The 14,587-nt window shown below is 47.5% G+C and overlaps 1 protein-coding gene across 4 annotated transcripts in view; it reads left to right on the forward strand.

Moving 5' to 3' along the window:
• The window catches only part of EXD3 (exonuclease 3'-5' domain containing 3), a 263,639-nt gene that overhangs the window by 44,705 nt on the left and 204,347 nt on the right, over window positions 1-14,587 (forward strand). The window lies entirely within an intron of this gene.

Raw genomic sequence — 14,587 nt, forward strand, 5'->3', positions numbered from 1 at the left:
GTGTAATTCTGCAGAATTGTAGTTGTTCTTCATCTGATTTAATTCCTCACAGAAAACTCCAAATGAACATACTGGTTCTGTTTTCAAGAAAAAGTCCCTTCCCTTCCCTTCCCTTCCCTTCCCTTCCCTTCCCTTCCCTTCCCTTCCCTTCCCTTCCCTTCCCTTCCCTTCCCCTCCCCTCCCCTCCCCTCCCCTCCCCTCCCCTGTCAATCTCACAGGACCAAAAGTGGGGAGACTTTTCTTTTGGTGATGAACAGCAGCTTGTTGTAATCTTTTAACTTCAAATCCTCTTCTGTCCAAAACATGTTCTTGCTGAGGCTTGGGCAGTTTGAAAAAAAAAAAAAGATGAGCAATTTACTTTTAATTTTTTCTCTTACTAAGCCTGATTATTGTTTTAATTACCCATTGTTATTGTTTGTGATCTTCCACTAGAATTGTTCAGTGTGAGTTTAGAAAGATTCCTGCTTTTATGTGCAGAGGGTGTGACTGGGAGGAAATGTTTGTTCAGATGGGTGGAACCACTTATCTTTCTTGTGCTTGCTTTGTGGGACATTCATCTTTAGTGAATGCTGCAGGGTCACTTACTGAACTGTTTATCATCTCCAGAAAGAAAATGGTGTTTAAGATTTAGCAGATTGAACTGGCTGTTCCCCTAAAGCCCCCAGGTGATGCTGTTCACTGGGGTGGAGTGCTTGAACAATACAGATGCTTTAGTACCCAACTTTTAGCATTTAGGAAGAGAAGGAATCATAGAACCGTGGAATGGTTTGGGTTGGAACGGACCTTAAATCCCATCCAGTGCCAGCCCTGCCATGGCAGGGACACCTCCCACTGTCCCAGGTGCTCCCAGCCCTGCCCAGCCTGGCCTTGGGCACTGCCAGGGATCCAGGGGCAGCCACAGCTGCTCTGGGCACCTGTGCCAGGGCCTGCCCACCCTCACAGGGAACAATTCCCAATTCCCAATATCCCATCCAGCCCTGCCCTCTGGCAGTGGGAGCCATTCCCTGTGTCCTGTCCCTCCATCCCTTGTCCCCAGTCCCTCTCCAGCTCTCCTGGAGCCCCTTCAGACACTGGAAGGAGCTCTGAGGTCTCCATGGAGCTTTCTCTTCTCCAGACTAAACATCCCCAGTTCTCCCAGCCTGGCTCTTTAGGAGACACCAGAAGAAACTGGAGGGGAGGGACTGGGTAAGCCTAAACTCCAGAGAACCTTCCCTCTGGAATCAAAATCTTTTACATTGGGTTGTGCAATACAGCCATGAGGCAGGAGCTGAATGTGCTTTCATGAATGAACTATTAAAATTGTCCCTCCCTAATTTGTTGTTGGTGCATTTCTGGTTTGTGTCTGGAGGAGTCAGGGCTTGATGGGATGCTGGAAAGCCAACACTGCCAATTTGGAGTCCCCGCCTCCAGTACCTGGTGGGCCCAGTGCCTCGGCCATGCTGAACAGGCAGTTCAAATGCTCCATGTTCCAAACCCCATTGCCTCATTGAAATGCTTTTCTAAAGGCTCTGGTTCAGTGTTTCATTCCTCATGGCCCTGGTGTGGGAGGGACGGGAGCCCTGCAGTGCCCGAGCTGCAGCAGCCATGCAAGGCAGCCATGCAGAGCACTCTTGGTTCCATAGGAATTCCATGAGACCCATCCAGAGGTCAGAGATGGGAGGTGTATGGCTGAGGAACAATTATTCCAGAGAGCTTTAGAGGTGAGCAACTTCACCTCTGTGCTACAGACCTGTGTGGCACTAAGGAAGGGATTTTCAAAGGAGTCGCTTTGCCTGATGCTGGTATTTTGTGGGGACACTTTGGAAGTGTCTGATAGCTGAGGTTGTGACATTAGCTTTTTCAGTAAGAAGAACTATACAGATACATATTTTTAATGATCTGTGCCCCTACTTGGTTTCTCAATATTAAGTACAATTCCATTTTTAAAAAACAATTGCAAACAGTTTTAGAGTTTAGTCATTATTTACATTTGATTTCTTAGGGCAGGGAAGAAGCAAATATGCAGAGGGTTGACTTTTTAAAAAATAATTATTAAAAAAAATTACATTACTTGATATACATATTAAAAAAAATCTATCTGATGAAAATAATGTAGATAAAGGCAGTAAAACTGTCAGCTGTAGAAGAAACCACTGTGTCATTTCAGACCATGCACATTTGGGAACAGGTTCATGTTTCAGCTTCTTAAAACCATCACCTCCTGTTTTAATGAGCAGCGTGCTTGTTGGAAATAAACTGAACCTCCAGGGGGGAACCCAAATGAATAATGTCCCACTTTTCATTAGAATCTCATTAGTTTTGCAGTTATGAGGTATAAATCAAAAAACATAAGTGAAACCAGCAGCCCCCAAAACACAGGGCTGTTCAGATTGCTGCTAATGGATGTCTGGCTCCTTGACTTTATGTCAGCCTGTGAGTGGAGTTCAGCAGGGTACTGTGGGGTTTTTAGGCTCAGCCTAGTTAGTGTCAGTAATTCCTACTGTGAAGAGGTGGGAATTGTGCTGCCTGTGCATTCCCGGGGGTTTGCATCTGCAGCCTCTTTGGGCACGTTTGACTTGGCCTGGGGAAGATGAAGTTTTAAAGAGTTTCTGCTACGATTGTGAAAAGCATCTTTTTAAAGGCTTAATTGAAACTTTTGTCTTGAATGTGTTTTGCAACACACTGATTTTAATTTTAGTGAAATATGGGCATTGTGAAATGACAGAGATCTGAAAATGGGCATGAAAATAAAGGAAACTTTCAATGTGTTTCCATCACACAGTTTTTGCAAGCTTATGTTAAACCAGATCATCGCAGATGCCGAGCTTGGGAGTTCATGTAGCTGCCTGAGATGTCCATTCCTTTCCATTCCATGGGGTTCAGTCTTCCCTAGGTATTTGGAAAATCTAGATTACTCTGCCTTCTTTTCCTGCTGTGTTTTTTAAGCTATTTAGAAGCAGGAAGAAGTCACCATCTTCACTGCAGACCCTGATTTCTAGGACAGGCCATGAGTCACTGGGCTATTGTGGCAAAGGTGCATCTGTAGGAATAAGGGCCTGGCAATAATGCCAAACACAAAGTAGATCAGCAGCAGCCTCATTTCCCAGCTCCCTGCGGTAGCTTCAGTGGTCTAGAGTGGAAAAAATTTCTCATGCTGTAAGAGAAAGATTGGGTTTATTTCTGAGACTGAGTGTGGTGCTGTGTTACTTTCCCACTTCTGCAGCTTTTTCCATTGCCTGGCATGGGCCAGACCACTTCTGAAATTTCAGATGCAGGAACGGGCTGCACTGTGAGGCAGGTAAAGCACAACCTCACTCAGAGAACAACAATCCAGGGACTGCTGCCTGTGCTGGGGTGGGGGCTGGTGCAGGCGGGAGCCTGTCCTTGGGCTGCTCTGTCCCTTGTCTGTCCTGGCTGTGGGTCCTGGCTCTCCTCAGCCCCCAGTGCTGTTTGCTGGTGCTGTTGTTACCCAGCTCCTGCCCACGCAGGCGGCTCTCGTCTGTGGAGCTGTTCCATAGACAAAGCTCCACGTTGGCTTTTTGTGCTTGTGTCTGCTTAACCACATGGCTGTTATGGTAAATACAGGAGAGAATGTGTAGAGCAGTTCAAGGAAAGGAAAATGTCTGTAGTTGAACCAACTCCTATGGAAAATCCATTCCCATGTTTAGTGTTAATCCCAAAACACAACCTGCCTGCATTCACGTAATACCCAGCATGTGTCACTGCAGAAGGTGGCACCTTTCATACCAAACATTCACTGCCTGGGCCCAAACAGATTTAATAGCTGAGATTGGAGGGCACATGCAAGTCTGTTCAAAATCTGCTGTAATTTGACACGAACATTGATTTCCTGCCAGCCTGCAAATGTAGGTCAGGAAAAACAGGTACTTGTTTCTACAACTCTCTGATGGCTGTGCTAGAACTTGAGGGAGTGTTCTGCTGGCTTTTCTTTTTTTTCTTTTTTGAAAAAGATTTGCATTGATTTATAAATCTTTAAATTTAGAAAGGCAAACCGGTCTTTCATTTTTTCCAGAATTGCTTCATTCTTTCCACAATATGTGTTTGGAAGTCTGAGCCCTCTCTTACTTGGAGGCTGGGGGAGAAGGGGAGGGAAGTGCTTGCCAGTTTGAAATGTTTTACATTTCTGAGAGCAGCACAGGCTGCAGTAACGAGCAGTGGGAGCCCTTCCCTCCGGAGTGCCCTGGGATGCCGCGTGGCCTCATTAACTTGGCTGCTCCAGGAACAGATTGAAAGCTGCTATTTTCATGGATATTGTTTAAAACTTGGCTGCAGTGATGAGGTGGGGAGGGAGAAAACAAACAAGGGAGAGAGCAAGAAAAAGAGCCTTAAGGCTGATATTACTCTTTTTCTGGTTACAGATATGGAAAATGTTGCAATTTTGCTAGGATAACATCATTTTGGCTTTGATATATTCCATTTGGGATGTTTGCTTTACGCTTGCTGAGTTTAACTTGGATTGAGATGAGGAGCTTGTTCAGATTTGAACATAGCTCTGCAAAGTCTCTCTTGGTGGTAGGTTAAAAATAGAGCAGTTTTGCATTATTTTTTTCCCCTGCTGTGGCCTAGATGAGGTGCAAAAAGAAAGACTTTGCATGGTACGTGCTGTCTCCTGGGTTTCAGTCCCTCCTGAGCACAGGGCACAGCACTGTTGTGTCTCCTCTGGAGGAGCTTTAAGCCAAGTGGCAGGTTGTCCAAGGTGGGGCTGAGGGAAGATGGGACACCTGACACGGCTGTGAGTTCCTCAGAAGGGTGTGCACCCAGATGAAGTTTGTCACTCTGTTCTGTCCCTGTGGCTCTGTGATGGGGTGGGGGTGTTTCACTCTGCCTTTAGCTGGCAGTGGGGCTCTAGGTCACCACTGAACCCTGTCTGAAGAGTTCTGTGGAGAAGCAGGGGAGGGGATTCTCCCCAGAGCTGGGCTGTGAGGGGGATGTTGATCAGGAGGAGATCAGAGTTGTCCTTGTGCTAAACCCTTTGTCCTCCCCATTCTCAGCAGAAATGGCACTGTCAGGTACTTCCTGGGGAGTCAGTGGAGCTTTGGGGAATTTGGACAATACAGTCAGAAATTTCAACAATACAGTTGAGGATGGATTTGACCATGGAGAACATCAAGCTTTCTGTTAGAATCACCAAAACCTGTGAGCTGGAAGGGACTCCTGGGATCATCAAGTCCAGCTGCTATCCCTGCAGAGAGCCCAACAATCCCACCCTGGGCTTCCCTGACAGCACTGTCCAGACGCTCCTGGAGCTCTGGCAGCCTCGGGGCCACTTCACACATTTGATGGGCACTGAAGGGTTTTCACATTTGGATATTATTCTGCCTTCCCTTCCCATCGCCCCTTCCTCCTCCCCCGCACTCCACAGAAACAGCACATTCCCTTCTTAGGCAAATCAACCCTTAGGAGTGAATGGCCTGAGGTCAGTGACACTATGGTCACCAGTTCTGGCCAGTGGAGTCCTGTGTGGCCTTTGCCTCCAGAGCACACTGGAGGGGAGTGACAGACTGTCCCAGCCTGGGAGGGAAGGGCTGCCTACCTGCCTGCTTTCTGCTTCACTCCTGGGAATGACAGCCCTATGATATCTGCACCTTGCAATAGTGATTAATTTCAGTTTCAGGTACTGCATTTTAATTCAAAAATTCAAGTACTGGGCAGTTTGAATTCCTTACAGAAAATCAGTAGAGACTGCTGCTGTGGTGTAAGTAAGAAAACAGACACTTTGATGAATGAGGGCTCGGGCAGGTAATGGTTTTTGTCCTGGTTATCCCTGGGGTGACGGACCTGTGCAGCTCTGCTGACAGGGATGAGCGGGGTGCACTGTGGGGAAGACAACCCCACATCAGGAATACAGAGAGGGGCAAACTTTTGAATTTTGCAACCCACTGAAACACTGTCCTGGTTTCACATGAGAAAATAGCTGCCCTCTGTAAGTGCTGTTGGTCATGACCCGTCCACAGACGGGTTACTGTGAGCTGAGCTGTTCCCTTGGGTACCCAGGGCTGGAGCTGTCTCTGAACGTGGGACTTGCTGAGCTTCCAGCAGCTGAAGAACAGCTTTTGCTGCTCCATTGTGCAGATGTGAGAGCAAGCCTGGTGCCATCTGACCAAAGCTTTGGTGTTTGCAGATTGTTTCTTCCCCAGGACCAAGTCAAAGGAGGGTGCTGGAAATGCTTTTGCTGGAGCATTGTTTGCCGTTGTAGATCAATAGAGTTTGAAGGGTCAGTTCTATCCAGGAATCCCTTCTTTCCCCCCCAGTTGTGGCTGGGACTCTGGGATGGCACAGGATCAGATGGATTGTGCAGTGTCTGAGGCCTCATTGTCCTCAGCTTGGCTTCTGATGCTGCGTGGGGAACGCCAGATGAGCCGGGCACGGCAGCGCATCCCCCAGCTGTTTGCAGAACCGAGGGACAGAAAAGGGAGAAAGGCAGATTATCCCATTATGTTTACAGGGCATCGGTCACACAAACAATGACTGTCCTCTTTGACAAGAGGATTGTTTAATTAGTTAAGGGTTTGATAAAGAGATGACTGAACATACAGAGCTCTGAAGGCATCTGCCTTTTAGTACAGCAGGCACGTCCTCCCTGCCAGCCCTGGGCTTTTCCTTTCTCCTGAGGAGCACCAGAGGTCTCCAGAGCTCTGTTCCAAGTCTCAGAGCTGCTTACTTTGAGCATATTAAATTGAGTTTCTGTTATCTGAGAAGCAGAATTATAACTTAGCTGCTTGTGAACTAGTTCTGAGCATTCAGAAAGAGGGAGGCAATGTGAGTTATATTTGGAAGCACGTCTTTTTCATGTCTGTATTCTAGTATTACTAGTCCTCTTATCTGTTACAGCTTTTCCCTTGCTCCTTTCTTCTTGAATTTTAATCTGTGACAAGTGTTGCCAGTTAAATTCCAAAGACTCTGAACTGAGCCAGAATGAGAATCTGTGCAAAGAGGTAATGAATTAAGCATAGGCAAGTGGGTGTGAAGCAGTGAAATTCCAACTGTGTGCAGTGGCTGTGGGTGCAGTGTTACACTGGCTTCACCTTGCTTCTGAATTTGACCATAAAATCCAATTTGAAATACAGAAGTAATGAGTAGAGATTGGATTTAACTAGTAGATTGTAATGTTGGTGTTGGCATTGATTCTCATCTGTGTAACTCCTCAAAAGCAAGGACCATACAGAATTTAAATCAATATTCAGCACTTCAGAAAATATTCCAGCTCGGCCATGAAATATTTATGTTTAACATCCTGTTGAACTTGCAGTGGTTTGCTTGGGTTTAAATTGGCATCTGCCTTTGTACCCCAATACTCACAAATAATTAAACACAACATATTCTGGGTAATAAGAAATAATGTAGAAATGCAATTCTTTAAATTAAATCTACAATCTAAAAATGTTTTGTTGTTGTATCTTACTTTCAAGCCAACATTAGAAGCCACTTAGTATCTGTATTATTTTTTAAGGTTTAAGCCTCCTGTTGTTTTTTTTCACACTTTGTAGTGTTCTGTAGTGCTCTGTGGCCCCAGCAGAAGCTGTGCTGCTCTGTCAGAGCGTGTGCCATCAGCTGTGTGACCACAGGGGCTGGAGGAAGTGTTTTATATTCACAGGGGGGTTGTGCATCGAGATGATCTGTCCAGCGCTGGGGACAGACTGCCATGGTGGCTGCCAGTCCCTGCCCCGGTCACTGCCAGCTCCCTGTGCGTGTGCTGAGCAGTGCCCTGTGTCAGCTCCTGCCTGCTCCTGGCAGGGACAGCAGAGCCAGTGCTGGAGCTGAGGGAGGCTGAGGGCTGAATTCCACCCTCTCAGGCACCAGGATTTGTTCCCTTCGTGTTCTTAGTGCTTAGTTCTTTGTCCTAGAGGGCTGCAAGTGTGTCCCAACTCTCAATAAAAGAATCTGTATAAAAGAAGCCTTTCTCCAGGTTAATGGAAATGTACAAACAGAGCTGCAGCTGGAACTGTGAGGATGTTATCAGGGCACAGAGGCTGCTCTTGGGGCCCCTTTCTGCTCATTCTTTACCCCTCAGTGTGGGGCTTGGAGTGCCCCAGGGGAGCTGAGCAGGGACTTTACAGCTGACCCCTGCTGCTTGTACATCTCATGGAAGTTTCTGGAGTCCCAGGCTGGTGCCTCACTTGTTGCCCAGAGAGGTTGTGGGCTCCCCATCTCTGGAAGTGTTCCAAGTCAGGCTGGATAGGGCTTGGAGCAATCTGGGGTAGTGAAAGGCATCCCTGCCCATGGCAGGGCTGGAAGGAGATGAGCTTTAGGGTCTCTTCCAACCCAAGCCATTCCATGGTTCTAAATTCCTATTACAGCTTCCTAGAGGGATGCACAGCATTCTCCCACTAAATACCAACAGCCTTCAATTTCTGACAACGAGCATCTTTCCTCTTGCTGCACCCCTGTGGTGTCTCTGGTTCAGGTGGCTGCTGCCACAGGCTGCTTCTCTCTTCCTGTTTTCCACAGTCTAAAGCTAAAAGAGGTGGCAAAAGGACCTTGAAAGAAATTCAGGTCGAGTGTCTCATCAGCACAGGATGCTGCTTCATGCTGTTGTACCAGTGAAGATCAAGTTCCTCTTTGGTAGGAGCTGTGCCAACTTCACCACCCACGCTTTGACAAAGGGTATTGTTTTACCATTTCAAGTGATTAATAATTTTTAGGAGGTTGCAATTTTCCGTTTTCAGCATGTCGCCTCTGATTTCCTCTTTGTGTCCCAGAGGCTTTGGAGGAGCTGAGGGGCACAGTGAGGAATGTGCTTGTGCAACCAGGATTACCTTCACCGAGTGGGGGGTGTTGCAGTTCTTCCTAATCCAGCCCTATTTGAGAACCAAGTCAGTGGCTTCCTCAGCCACCAAATAATGTTTTCCTTAATTGCCATCAGGCTGTGAGAAATTTCCTCTCCGAAACTGAGTTTAAATAACAATTTTCCTGCACTTTATTTCCATTGTTAGCCTGAGACAAGTCCCTGAAGAGGGATGGCAGCAGCCCAGGGTTGTACAGAGCCTGGAGAAAGGATGCCCTGCAGAAGTGCAGTCAGGTCATCACTGAAGCCAAAGTGACCTCAAACAAGATGAGGAAACACACAGGACAGCAACAAGCAGCAATGCTGGATCTTTCCAGCTTGTGCCTTTCCTCTTTCTTGCCCTTTTTCTGGGATCTCTCTTCATCATGCAGGGAGAGCTGCTCTGGGGCTTCCTGCCCTGCTCTGTGCTGCATCTCTGGCATGGAATATAGACAGGAGAGACATGGCTGTGCTGCTCACGTTCATACAGTGTCAGGGCTTCCATGGCAGCGTGTGGCCATGAAAGAGATGTGGTGTGAGCAGTGGGGAGCCCAGGAGATGCAGCAGGACAGCCTTGTGTTGTGGCTGCATCCAGAGCACCCAGCACTGCTGCCATCCCATCCTTAGGTGTCCCTGTGCACCATGCAGCCTGCTGGGGGCTTAGGCAGACCCCAGGAGCTGATCTCTCACACAGCTGAGATGTGCTGACAACAGCACAGGCTGTCCTGGTCCTTCAGAGCCCGCCAGGAGCAGGTGTCACCCAGCTCACCCCAGCAGTGGGGCTGGCTGGGCTGCTGATAGCAGAGGAGACACCAGGGCTCCCTTGGTTTGCTTTTCAGTTTCTGGTAGGCATCTGCAGACTCCAGTGGGGAGTGAGGCAGGAGAGAACCACAGGGTGAGATCTCTCTCCAGTGGTTCCTTTGATCAAGTGAGGACTTGTGTATTCGTCGTGCTTCACAGCAGAGGTGCTCTTGGCTTTGTGGCAGAGCAGTGCAGACACAAACTATCTTGATGGAGCTGACTTGCTGTGCTGTGAACAAGTGAATTAGATTAGAGCATCCCAGAACAAACATAGCATTTCATGTCCAAATGCAAAGGAGAGGAATCCCAATCTTGCCAGCAGTTGCCCACAGTTTTGCTGTTTCACTTTGAATTTGTTGCCAGCTGTTCAGATGCCAAATCATTTGGCAGCCAAAAATCAGATATCCCTGCCCATGCCTAAAGGAGAATAATACGTTGTTTCTGACATTTGTATTATTTTATGGGTCGATTCATCACTACTTAAAGGTTTTTCAAAAGGTGGTTAAAACTATGCATAAACTGTAGTACCTTCTGAAAAATTAAAGCATGATTGTTGCAACTCTAACTACAGCTAATTAGAAATCATACTGAGAAAACACATGCCTTTCAGGTAAATAATGTTTGTGGATGTGGACCAGTCCAAAAGCTGGGCAAGGCGCATTTTTCTCAACTTCTGAAGACAGTGGTGGAGACGTCTGTAGCTATTGAGATCTCCTGATCTGAGCAGATGTTTCACAGTGGCTGTGCATGTCATTGCTCAAAACACTTGTGAAAATTAACCTGAGCCTTTGAACTGGAGACTCTGTTCCCCAGTCTGACCCAAGTGTTGGGGGCGAGGCAGGAGGAGGCTGCAGGGTGAAGCCTTTGCTTGTGCACTGTGAGGAGAAGCAAAGGGTGAGGAGGAGGCTGCTGGAAATCCATCTTCCAGACACGTGGGAAAAGCTGGCTCCCTACCCAGGAGCTTCAGGAGTGGTTTCTCTGTGCTGGCCCTCCAGGAGTGCTGCCCAGAGAACAAAACTGCACCATTGTGACCGTGGTCACAGGGGTTTTCAGGATGAGAGAGAGACGAGAATGTTGATTCTATGATCAGAAGGCTTGATTTATTATTGTATGGTATATCTACTACATTATAACTATACTAAAAGAAATAGAAGGAAAAAGCTTCTTCAGAAGCTGGCTAAGCTAAAAATAGAAAAGAAAAGAATGATAACAAAGATCTGTGTCTCAGTACAGAGCGAGAGCCAGCTCTGCCATGAGTGGTCAGTAAATCTAAACATCTACAGGAGACCAATCATGGATCCACCTGTTCCATTCCACAGCAGCAGATAACCCTTGTTTACACTTTGTTGCTGAAACTTCTCAGCTTCAGCAGGAAAAATCCTAATAAAAGGATTTTAATGAAAAGATGTCTGCGACACACCTTCAAGACTCTCCTTATTCCCTCCTTTAGTATCATCTTCTACAAACTTGATTACAAACAAACATCCCTTGTAAAAGCCATTTGTGCCAAAGGTGATCTTGTTGATCCCACTGGTGGCTAATCAACACTGCATTCAGAACCTGCTTCCCTGGCCCTTTTCCTCCTGAATAAGCTTAGAGAAGATCTCTAGATCTGAGCTTAGAAGGTCTCTAAGCTTGTTCAGGACATAAAGCATGAGGAACAACTACCCATGAAAGAATTTGGAAAGCAATTTCTTATCAAGCATGGTGGAGAGAATACTGCTATGGCTTGGGAAGAGATAAGAAGTCAGTGCACAATGTGTGGTGAATAATGTGACTTGGCGTTGTCCTGACCTTATGGGATTGGACACTATTCCTAAAAACATTTCCAGCAGAATGTTGTTTCTCTTGCTGTGGGTGTGAGTGTGAGGAAGTGTACAAGGAGAGTGTGGTGCAGGTACTGGCTTTGTGCTTGACAAAGACTTAATTGACTTTGATAAGCAGCCTTAATTGACCATGAGGTCATCTGGTGATGAGCAGTGAAATGAAACTTTTTCAGGAGGAACAGGAGGGAAAAGGGACAGTGCATGGGTGTCAGTCCCTCAGGTGCCAGCAGGTGGGATTGCCCAGGACAGAGCTCTTTCCAGAGGGTGGGGAAGCAAAGCCACCATGCATTGAAAGGCGTGATCTTGTAACAAGAGCTGCTGGTCAAGGTTCCAGACTAGCAATCGGTCATCCCGTAGCTTATATTCCAAGTAGCAGTCAGGATCTTCAGCCACAAACAAAGTCACTATCTCCTGCAGCTGTTCAGCCATCAGCAGATGTTGCAGCTGATCGGTGCTGCAGCTCCTGCCTCTGCAGCATTCCTGTCCTTGCTGCCATCAACAACGAGGAGTCTCCCTGCAGGACAGGGGAGGACTCACGGGCAATGATGTGGGCAGAAGGCAAACAGAAATGAAATAAGTTGTTACTAAAACAAATAGCTGCTCGTTGTCGACCCTGTATATCAGATCTCAGGGAGAAAAAACTCCAAAGGAGGTCTGAGTTAAACATGACAAGAACCTGGAAATTAAAACACCAGTGGCTTGTGGAAGGCCTGAATTCTGGCAGGGTTTCCAAGGCAGGGTAGCAGTGTCTGGGGGAAGCACAGGAGCTGCCCATGGCCCTGTGGGTGCTGGAGCTGTGCAGGCTGCAGGGCCCTGGCTCTGCTCCGGCTGCTCGGGAGCTCCCGCCAGGGCGGAGGATGAGGAGCTGCAGACAGTTGGGATCTGAGAGATTTGCTAGTAACAGGGAAAACAGAGGAAATGGTGATTTGAGAGGAAATCCTTGGATTATTGTGCTTTGATTCATGGTTAGACATGGTCTGGAGTGAAAGTGATCAAGGAGAAATACACACAGTGGAGCTTCAGCTCCTGTGAGTGAATTGAAGGGCAGAGAGGGAGAGAAACAGACCAGGATGGAGAAAATTTAGCAGATTTGTAAAATTACTCATCCATCCTGTAAAAGCTTTTTGTTTATTGTTACATCTGCATCTGGAGGTATTCAAGCAAAACCCTGGGGAGAAGGAAAGCTTCAATACTAATAAAAATAACTAAAAAAGAAGGTAGAAGAAAAGTACTTTTATACTTTTATCAAAGACGAACCTTCCTCCCTCCCTTCTTCTGTAAATGCCACAATTCGTGAAATTCTCTCTGTTTCACATTGCTGGAGCATGTGTCAGTGAGGAGGTGATTGCATTTACTGCAATTTACCCAACCTGTGCAGTAGGGATGTGAGTGCAGAGTGTGTGTGGGTGATCCCTGGGACACCCCCAAGGTGTGGGATTCGGGCAGAGGGGAGCTCAGCCCGTGTCCCTGTCACCGCTCTGACCCTGCCCAGCAGCTGCACTCGGACACTCGGACCTTGCTGTGTGCCAGCCCAGAGCCCCCTCGTTTTGTACAAACCCTTTCAGCCACTGCTCTCAATCACGTGCCATAGCTGCGAGCTGAGCCCAGCCAGCTGTGCTTTCCTGGCAGGGCAAGGTGGGACAAACATCTGGTGACACAAGGGCTGCAGCTGCCACAGCCACTGCTGCCAGAGCCCGTCCAGCCAAGCCTTTTAGCAGTGTCAGACTCCAGAGGATGCTGCATGCTTAAAAAAATAAAACCTGAATATGCTTATGAGGGATAATAAAGCTTCCTCAGCAATCCAGGAGGGAACGTTCAAACACTCCATGAGAGAGCTCTGGACAGATGTTGGTAATACTGGCTTAACACTGCTGCCTAAACTTGAAATCCAAGTCCTGGGAGCAGTCAAAGAGTCTGAAGAACTCGCACTGACGCAACCCTGGCTCTATTTGGGAAGTGCTGCATTGAGTCCTCAGAGGAGTTGTGCTCACCGTGTTAACAAAGCTGTTCTAGGATGGGGAAAAAGCAAGCCAAGTAAGGTCTTCTAATGTGAGAGAGCTCAAGAGAGACTGAGTTGTCAGCATGTAAAGTAACTCTGCTGGATCTCCTCAAAAGAAGGATTTACATGTTACTATTACAATCACCCTGATTATTTACTCCCCTGACATTTTAAAATTTCAAAATTTTTCTATATTATAGTGGTTTTCAGTAGTAGCCAAACTTTGGAATGAAATTTGTGAAGTGTCTTCAACTGAGCTATTTTTCTATTTGCTGAGAATTTTTGGTTACACTTTGATTCTGGTGGAAATCCTGAATTGTCTATTTCCAAAGTTATTCCTTGGGTTTTTTGGTTTTTTGTTTAAGGTCCTGGTTTGAAGGTGAAATGATCCTTTGAGATTCTTTCTCCTGAAGTGCAGTCCCTTTGACAGGCTAAGTATGGCCTGCATGGGTTTGAAATAGTTCTGGAAAGTGCCAGTCTGTTCAGCACCTGAGCTCTCTGTGCCTTACCTGGGGTGTGCTGTCACCTCCTCACAGCCTTCCCTAGAGAAGCAGCGAGAATCAGAAAAATGCAGACAATAACAAGACTGAAAATCAATCTCTGAAGTTTACACATCCCCATCTATCAGGTTTCTGTTTCACTGTTGCCCATACACAGAATTTTCTGTTCTTGGTGTTCATTTTTCCCTGGGAGCTCTCCCGTGCAGCACAGCAGGGTCAGGGCACTGTGCCTGGGTTCAGCAGGGTGGGTGTCCCTGGTCACAGCCAGCACCTTGGGGCATCTCTGTGTGACACTCTGGGGGTTGGGCACGTCAGGTGTGTGACCAAGGTGTGTGTGGTCACCTCCCTGTCCTTCCTCGGTGCCAGGCTGTCCCGGTGGAGGGGGTGGCACAGAGCCCCCCCGGCAGGCACAGCTCCTGTGTCGTGCTCAGGGACAGGGAGGGGTCACAGCTGCTGTGTGACACGGGTGGGGTGCAGACTGCTGAGGGAATCGTGCATCAGGAGGGTGGGACTGGCAGGTGTGTTCCCTTCCAGGGATGCTTCCAAGGTGGATGAGGGGTCTCCTCCCAGGTACAAAACTTTCAGAAATAAGGGAGAGGATCGATGCTGCCTGCAGGGAGCTGGGTAGTGCTGGGAGATGGAAAGGACCATAAATCCCAGAGGTTTTAGGCAACCCAGGGGTTTAGGTGGGCCCGGA

Source organism: Melozone crissalis, unplaced genomic scaffold (genome assembly GCF_028551555.1).
Source record: "Melozone crissalis strain CALT ecotype California unplaced genomic scaffold, PUWL_Pcris_2 ptg000041l_1, whole genome shotgun sequence".
In the NCBI taxonomy this organism is placed as follows: domain Eukaryota; kingdom Metazoa; phylum Chordata; class Aves; order Passeriformes; family Passerellidae; genus Melozone; species Melozone crissalis.